This window comes from Rhamphochromis sp. 'chilingali' (genome assembly GCF_963969265.1).
Source record: "Rhamphochromis sp. 'chilingali' genome assembly, chromosome: 15".
Taxonomy (NCBI): Eukaryota; Metazoa; Chordata; class Actinopteri; order Cichliformes; family Cichlidae; genus Rhamphochromis; species Rhamphochromis sp. 'chilingali'.
In genome coordinates this window covers 29,774,180-29,783,542 of record NC_137942.1, presented here as the reverse complement: position 1 = coordinate 29,783,542, position 9,363 = coordinate 29,774,180, and positions in this window count along the sequence as shown.

Here is a 9,363-nt window from a genome sequence, read left to right as displayed (position 1 = left end):
TCTTGCTTCAATCATCTTAACATTGACAATCTAGTTAAACAGTCACAAGAAGGTGGCTATTAACACTATATTTCATCAGAGGTATATTCTCGGGTTATAAGGGCAGCCGTGGGCCCTAAGCAAGATCCTGGGGTGGTTATGTATTGAATGAACTGTTTTGCAAACTGGTGAAAGAAAAAATTCAACTGTTTACTTAAGGTAAAGTGATAATACTATTTCAGTAATTGTACTAAACCTTTTGCATCAAAATATACTTACAAATTCGGAAAGTAAAAGTGCCCATTATGTAGAATCTTATGTACACGGGTATTTTTGAAAACGGAGATCTTCCGTTTTCGTTTTTTTTTTTTTTTTTAAATCCCATCCACACGTAAAAGTCAGAAATGAAGGAAAACGATGCTAGGAACATGCCAAAGCAGCAGGTGGCGCTATATTCCTATCCGTGTAGAAATGTTGGCCAATCAGAAGTCTAGAAGCCTCAGTGGGAAATAGTAAACAAAGTTGGGGCATAGAAGCAGACACGAGTGGTATGTGTGGAGGGACAGTAACTGTGTGTGTATATGTAAGCATTTAAACACTGCACAGAGTACAATTAACAGTAACAGTATTGTAGAAATTCATTTCACCGAAACAATAACCTGGCGCACAGTGTGACGTCAAAAAAGGCGCACACCTTTGATGCTGCGTTTTCTCCGTTTTTCTCGTCCACACTTAAATGCAAAAACTGAGTTTTAGAAAATATCCACCCTGGCAGGCGTTTTTAAAAATCTCCGTTTTCAGTGACCGAAAACGCCGTTTGCGTGTGGACAGAAGGTGCAAACGCATAGAAAAATCTGCGTTTTCAGAAATACCCGGGTAGGTATGGACGTAGCCTAAGGTAACTTGTCATTCTGAGCTTTGACATAGAGAAAAGTAGTAATTAAAAGAAAATTAAGTGATGTGTTATGTAATCTGATTCAAAGTGTTAGTGAGACCCCTGCATTTATATTTTCATGTTTATAGAAATTGTAGCAGCTCCTCTCTAGGTATAGAAATGTTGTGATCCATTGGCTTTACCTTTAGTGTCACAGGCAAGCTGTGAAATGTCTCAAAAATTTTTTAGATGTTTTTGTTAAACCTTAATGTTTTTTAAACGAAAAGAAGGGATTCACAGTTGTTCCTCCTAGGGCCCTCTCTTAATTTTTCTAGTCTTTACAAAAAGTTCTTTGAGAGAAGTGTTGTTGTGAAAAAGCACCATATAAATAAAATGTAATTGAACTGAATAATTCACTTCATCCTTCTAGGTATGGTTCCAAAACAGGAGAATGAAGGATAAACGCCAAAGACACTCCTTGCCTTGGCCTCACCCATTTATTGACCCGCTGGGGGGGCTTCTGATGGGCAGCACATCTCCTTCCTCCATCTTACCATACACCTTCATCCAAACCCACCTTCCACACCTCCCGCTCCACCCCTATGCTCCCCTGGCTCTCTCTTCAACTACATCATCTCACAGCCCATACAGTGCACCAATGAGTTCAGCAGATGCATTCCATCTCTCCCAATTCAACAAAAGGCCTGGGGAGCTGCCTCCAACAACAGTAGCACTCTACCCCTCTGTAAGCATAATGCACCACCCTACTTCATGCCCCTGTTCACTGTGCCTGCAGTGGGACCCAGAACAACTGTACAAAGAAAGAATGGATGCACTGGGACTGGGCCGACCCCGCACTCTGAAGGCTAACACTCATTCTGCTAGTGTAGGGAAGACACAAGAGATGGTGTAAAACTAGATGAAAACATCATCAAACAAATGTTACTGCAAGAAAATTATACCATTTCCAGTGTCTTCTGTTAACACTAGAAGCTTGCCAAGCATCACCTGCAGCAGATGATTAAGCTCTCATATTTTTGTGTAAATCTTAATAGAAATTTAAAAAAAACTCTGCATCTTTACAATAGAAACCCAAAACACTGGCCTTGTTTAAAATAATGCAAATCACATTTGCAATTAACTGAAGGCATTGGGTTATTCTGTTTTGTTTTGATGTATTATATTTTTGTTGCTGTTGTTACATAATTATTTCAAGTAAGTTAAAAAACTATTCAGTAGTAAGGCCACATTTATGCCTATCAAAGCACACCAAATGAAAGCCTTAACCTTTTCTTTGTATTATTTTTAAAAGAGCACACTATTAATTGTACAGTCTGGTTACTGTTCATTAACTATTGCATATCCAGCCTCAATATTAAAACAACCTCTATTTCAAACTTGTTTTGGTGCATTTCAGCAGTTTGGACCAGAGCACTGCATTGTGACATCTATCTTATAGATTTCTTCAGCTGTCAGTGGTTTTAACATCATATTGCTGAGTGTATACTGAGCATACACCAAAATTAAGCTACTTAGAGCTGCCACAAGTGGTTAACACAGTGGGTAGCTCTATATGTTTGATTTGGGAGAATTGTAATCCGGATGGCCTTCATGACACAAACACAACAGGAATTTGTGTCTCCAAATGGAAATCAACCGCTATGCTATGGAGCACCCATAGTATCCAAATGAAAAAATTAAAATACTTGTCAAAACAAAGTAACTTCATTAAATGTTTTAATGGGACATAGCACTATTATAAGGTGTAGATTTGGAAAAGTCAAGCAACTGATTTATTGTTTGGTTTACCGAAATTCAGAGTTCAGAAAGATTTAAGCCAAGCGAAATATCATCATGTTGTTTTGCCTGATTGACAGAATTGGTATAGTTTTGCAAATGTGAGACAAGGAAGATTGTTACACTGGCTTTCTCTTTTATATTATACAGTTTATGACTCTTTTGAGTTATTGTGACAGAGCCTTCCCCACTTCTGTAGTTATTACACAGAATTTGAAATGTTAAATTAGTTTCAATTCCAATGAGTTTAAGTTCCTCGGCTAATTAGATTAAATCCACATCCACCTCCTACTCTAACCTCTACATCTCTTTCATTTTTTGCTCATACACATAAGGCATGCACTATTCCCCAGTTTAACTCCTGAATACTACTTTGGGATTATATTGACTGGCATCAAATCTTCCCTTTCATATATTCCAAATACCTTCTTAATGTTAAAGGCATGTTTGCCTTATGATTGGAAGGCCAGGAGTTCAAATCCACCAAACGGTAGCTGCCCACTGCTTCAATGAGTGAATGGGTTAAATGTAGAGGATAAAGTATGTAGCTTTACCATTAAAATTTATCTCCACACTCTCCTGACCTCTAAGATTATTTAACCCTTCAATTAAACTTTTAAGGCTGATGTATTTTTGAAAGCTACTATTATCTTGGAGCAGAGACACAAAAGGTACATATTAGTTTGTGTCAGTTGGACTGATTTGATTCAGACTTAGCTTAGGTGAAGAAGTGACAGTATACTGGAGCTAAAAAACACACTGTAACATTCCAGAATCATAATTTGCCATATAATAAGAAAAAAAATATTGTTGTGGATATCTTAAATGTACCTAAATGTAATTAGTCAAGAAATAGTTTTAGTATTTAGGTCCTATTCCCTGGCAGGGATAGCTCAGTAGGTAGAGTGGTGGCCCCATGATCGGAAGGTCGGGGGTTCGATTCCCCTGGTACCCTGAGGTACCCCTGAGCAAGGTACCGTCCCTACACACTGCTTCACTGAGTGAATGGGTTAAATGCAGAGAGGGATTTTCCCCACGGGGACCAATAAAGTACACTTTCTTTTTCTATTCAAATAACAACAAAGTTTTCTGGTTCTGTATAATTATACTTTAGAGGGAGTTAGGGTAAGCCTTTCACCCGCCGTCAGTCTTTACATTGACCAAAGCTAACACAAATGGTATTCCACCTGTGCTAAAAAATTAAGTCAGTGTTTCTTGAGTAACGACAGTGGCCACTTGAGGTCAGCTCCAAAAGCATGTTAAAGCACCCAACTTAATAGCAATAACATTTCTCTGGTAACAACTGTGCAAAAGTTATTTATTTATTTTAAAATTCAACTTCCATTTCTATAGTTTATTTATTTATTTTTATCTTTACACTCAGTTTAATTTATAGGCATTCCAGCATATGAAACTATAGTCAATAGCTGTCAGCTAGGCCTCACTTCCTCTTATTCAACTTTTTGAACTAAACCTTTCTACTGTGACTATACTGAAGGTGCCTTGTGAAAACATTTAATTTAATTATTTGACTTGTATGGTTTGCTATGTGGTACTGAAGCCGTATGTGCTTCAGTTTATTAAGCTGTATGGTTTGTGGTTTAAGGACTAGTGATGGGTCGGTTGCGAACGAAATGGCTCTTAGAGCTGGATCTTTGAAGTGAACGATGCGAGCCGGCTCCTTTTTGGGAGTCGTGGTTTTTTTTTTCTTTCTCCTGCCATCTCTTTCACTTTTTTTCGCTTCACGCTCCAAGTAACGTATTTGCGCTGAGCAGAGACCAAACAGAGCCTTGCGTTTGCGCCCCTCCCCCCTCTGCTCAGCGCTGAGCTGAGGGGGCTGGGCGGTAGTTACACTCGCAACAGTAGTAGCACACAACAAGAGCAGCAGGGAGAGGGAAAAAAGAGAGCCGGGAGCAACAACAAGAGACAACATCGTGACATTGGAAAGGTACAGTAAAGAAAATGAGTGACACCAAGAAAAGAAGCAAAGTCTGGAACCATTTCAATCTTGTTGACAAAACAAAGGCAGAGCGTAGAGTCTACAAGAAAAGGATATCATATAGAGCCGGCTCCACAAACAACATGCACAGGCACCTAAGAACTGTCCACCCATCAGTGCAATGGGAAGATAAAACGCGGTCAGCTGAGTGTGATATTGATATTTCTAAAAAAAAATTAATTAAGGGAAAGGTATTTCCAAACTAATTAAAGATCTGGGCGTTCTCCCCCCCCCCCCCTTTTCCCTCATATTTTAAGTTATATTCTATTGTGTTGTGGTTTGCAGTGTTTTGTGTTGTTTCACTTTAAATTTGTTTAAAAGGAAAAAGCTGAAAATTTAAATAGTTAAAAGTTGAACTGTATGAAATGTAAATAGTTGTTTTTTGTATTTTATAATTTATTTATTACATTTTATGTGGAGTGAATAAATACTGTACTCTCGTACATCAGGAACTGCGTTGACAATGTCACCGTCAACAGAAGGGTCAGGGTGTTTCCAAATCAAAAACCCTGGATGAATAGCGAAGTGCAATCCCTCCTAAAAAGCCGCAACACTGCCTTCAAGTCAGGGGACAGGGCTGCGTATAGGCGGCCAGGGCAGACCTGAGTAGAGGCATCAGGAAAGCTAAGGCTGCCTATAGGAGGAGGACTGAAGATCACTTTGCTGATAACGACCCCAGAAAAATGTGGCAGGGATCAATCACATTACCAACTACAGAAGCAATAACCAGGCCAGATGCCTCGCTGGCTGAGGATCTAAACCGTTTCTTCGCCCGCTTTGAGACGACCAGGCCCTCAGCTGTCACACCACTTCCACCTGCCCCCAGCACTGGCACACTAACAATTAGGGAGCATCAAGTGAGGTGTGTTCTAAGGTCAGTGAATCCCAGGAAGGCAGCAGGTCCTGATGGAAAGACTTTCGGCCCGGTCTGCAGGAGGATTCGCAGTCTGGCTTACCTCCCTCTTCCCAGAGTGAGCGCCGCTCACTCAGCCGTCGCTCCGCTTCCTCTGGACAGTCGGCAGTGGTGAGCAACAACTACTGTCTTTCTCATGCTCCTCCTGAACTCATGAACGTAACAAACAATAAATCCACCCCTAAGATTTTGAAGACTATCTGCCATGCAAGTGGATCTAAATCTACTAACTTGAAGGTAGTTGAGTCTGTGTTTGTTAACCCTGTGAACCCCTGCTCTGAGGATTTAAGAACCTGTTTTCATTCTGCACAATCTGAACCCAGTGTTAAAATGACCAAGACTACTCCACTTAAATCTGGGGGGAGAAATGTTCGAACTGCTGTGAAATTTCCGGAGGCTTCAAGTTCTGTTTGCAAGTCAGCTGAAAGGGAGGTGGTTAATGTTTCTAAGCCAGCCTTTCAGCCATGTACTTTTCAGCAAGGGCACAGGCAGTTGGTAGGGACAGAAATTGCAGGCTGTAACTCAGGCTCTCTGAAGGAAAAGGCTGTCTGTTCCCCAAGGACATTTAAGGACTCTAGTTGCACCTCTCTACAATCTATTAAGACTGTGGCTCCTCCCAGGGACTGTTCTGTGTCCCAGTTGAATGTTTCTGAGGTTGCCCACTCTGCTAAGACTATATGACCAGACCCAGTTGGCAATATTGGGCATTTTGAGACCATTCCTGAGCTTCTCTCTCCTGTTTCTGCTCCTAGGGTAGCTCGGGCCCAGCGTTCCCCTCCACCCGTTTCAGTTCCTCGGGTGGGAGGGGTTGGTGTTCAGCTGGTGCCGGCACCCGTTCCTGTGTTAGCTGGAGGCTCAGGTGAGCCCTTCCAGCAGTTTTTCTCGTGTTCAGAAGACTCAAGAGGATTAGCTCAGTCACCATCACAACCACCATCACTACAACCTTTATGGCAGTTCCCAGCTAAGTTTCCAGTATTTTCTGCTCAGCAGCCACCTGTAGCTCAGTGTCCAGTGTATCCTGCTCAGCAGCCGCCTGTAGCCCAGTCACCAACTCCACCACCACCACTTTCACCTCAAGTTCAGTTATCCATGGCTCAGTCGCTACCTCAATCAGACCTTTTGCAGACTTTATTACGGTCCATAGCCCAGTCAGTAGCGCAGCTAATGGAGGAATCGTTAGCTTTTTTCTTCTGCTCAGTCAGCCACTCATCTTCACCCTCAGCCAGGGGTCCCAATTGTCTCTGGCCCTGCATCTACTCCGGCTGGAGGGTCCGAGGAGCCCGTCCAGCCTCAGGTTTCGTCAGCTGGAGGGCCTGTGGAGCCTGTCCAGCCTGAAGTTTCGTCTGCTGGGGGTTCGGGAGAACCCAGCCAGCCTCAAGTGTCGTCAGCTGGAGGGTCCGAGGGGCCCGTTCAGCCTCCTGTCTCCGCTGGAGGGTCCGAGGGGCCCGTTCAGCCTCCTGTCTCGTCAGCTGGAGGGTCCGAGGGGCCCGTCCAGCCTCATGCCACGTCAGCTGGAGGGTCCGAGGGGCCCGTCCAGCCTTATGCCACGTCAGCTGGTGGGTCCGAGGAGCCCGTCCAGCTTCAAGCCAAGTCAGCTGGGGGTCCTGGAGGACCCAGCAAGCACATCCTCACGTCTGCTGACGGTCCGGGGAGGTCTGTTCAGCCGTCATCTGCTGAATTATCCCCCGCGACTTCTACATCACCGCCTGCAGCATCACCGCCTGCAGCATCACCGCCGTCAGGTTCCGCAGCCGTCCCGCTGCCGTCAGGTTCCGCAGCCGTCCCGCTGCCGTCAGGTTCCGCTGCCGTCCCGCTGCCGTCAGGTTCCGCCTCTGTGCCTTCATCCACGCCTGGTTCCGCCTCTGTGCCTTCATCCACGCCTGGTCCGGCGTCTGTGCCTTCATCCATGCCTGGTCCTGCCTCGTCTGGTCCTGCCTCGTCTGGTCCTGCCTAGTCTGGTCCTGCCTCGTCTGGTCCTGCGGTTGCCACACCGCCATCAGAGCCAGCTCGACCTGTTCCGCCTCGCCTCTGCCGGCCGTTTTCCAGGCCGCTAAGTTGGCATCATGGCCTTCGGGGACGGCCTCCGGAAAGAGTTCGTCGCCGCCGCTGGCATCGTGGCCAACCTCCGGACCTGTTCAGTGGCCGCCACTGCCTTCCATGTGGTCGACCTCCTGTTTGGTTTTGCCTGCGCTGCCGCCATTGCCATGTGCATGGTCGGCCTCCAGAACTGTTTGCCCATTGCCGTCATTGCCGTGTGCACTGTCGGCTTCCAGAACTGTTTGCCCGTCGCTGCCGTGTGCACGGTCGGTCCCCTGAACTTTTCATGGACTCCTGGTGAGCGCTAGTTTCGTTTTTGATGTGTTTTCCTGCATTTTTGGACTCTTATGCTCCTTGTTTTTTGTTTGGTTTCTGTCCCTCCGTCCTGGACCCCCTCCGCCCGCCCTGGCCTGGTGCTTTGTTGTGCTTTTTTGTTTGGGGCTGTCGGGGGCCAGCCCTTAGAGGGGGGGTACTGTCATGGTTCTGGGTCCGTTGGACCCAGCAATTGAGTTTATTATGTTTTGGTTTACTTTGGCATCATGGATTATTCTTTATGTTTCTCTGGTACTTTGTGTTTCAGTTATCTTGGTGTTTTGGATTGTTTTCTCATTCTCTTGTTGTGATGATGATGTTTATTATTAGTTTCATGTTTCTGTTTATCCATGTTTTAGGAATTGTGGTTTCATGTATTATTTTCTGTTCGTGCCTTTTAGTAGTGTTTCCTGTTTTATTGTGAAAGCCGTTGTCTTAGGTTAGTGTGTTCAGCTTTGTTCCCCCCTGTCTCGTTAGCCCTGATCTCTCCCAGCTGTGTCTCCCTCCTGTTGACCATTCCCTCATTACTACCCTGTGTATATAAGCCCTGTGTTTTCCCATTCTCGGTGTCGCGTTGTACGCTCAGATTATGCCTGTGTGTTCCTGGTCTCCGGTTTCAGTGGTCACTTCACGTTTGGTTTTCATGTCAGCAATAAAGCTGAGGTTTTGAGTTTCATGTTTGTGTCTGAGTCCTGCGTTTGGATCCTCCTCTCCGCCTGCCCACACACAGAGCCCTGACATCTTCTTTTGTTTTCATATTTTAAGTTATATTTAATTTTGTTGTGGTTTACAGTGTTTTGTGTTGTTTCACTTCAAATTTGTTTAAAAGGAAAAAGCTGAAAATTTAAATAGTTAAAAGTTGAAATGTGAATAGTTAGTTTTTGTATTACATGATTTATTACATTTTATGTGGCGTGAATAAATAAAAGTATATTTACGGTGGCCCCTAGAGACAAAGCACGTATGAACTCCAAAACACGTATGAACTCCAAAACACGTACAAACTCCGGAGCATGTACAAAACACAACAGAAGTGCTCCAGAATGCTAGGCGCAGTGTTGAGCTTTTGTTACCTAGTGGCTACACAAGCAAGGAAGTACCAATGACCGGATTTGGTGTGTGGTAGTAACAGGTAAATGAACTTTTTAAAAAATTTTTTTAGAATATATATGAGTGCCTGTGTATAAATATACAAACAATAAACATATGCTTTCAATTGTGTAATTTAAGTGATCTAGGTAGCTCTGTTTTGAAAGTTCAGTTAATGCTAGAAATGTGTTTTGGACTTTGTACATGCTTTGGAATTTGTACGCGCTTTTTGGAGTTTATGCGTGCTTTGTGTCTAGGTGCCACCACATATATTTATATATAAACATATAGAAATAAAACCACTTTTTTTTTTACATTAGTAATTCCTTCTGTGCATATATTTTATATACAATAATATAAAAT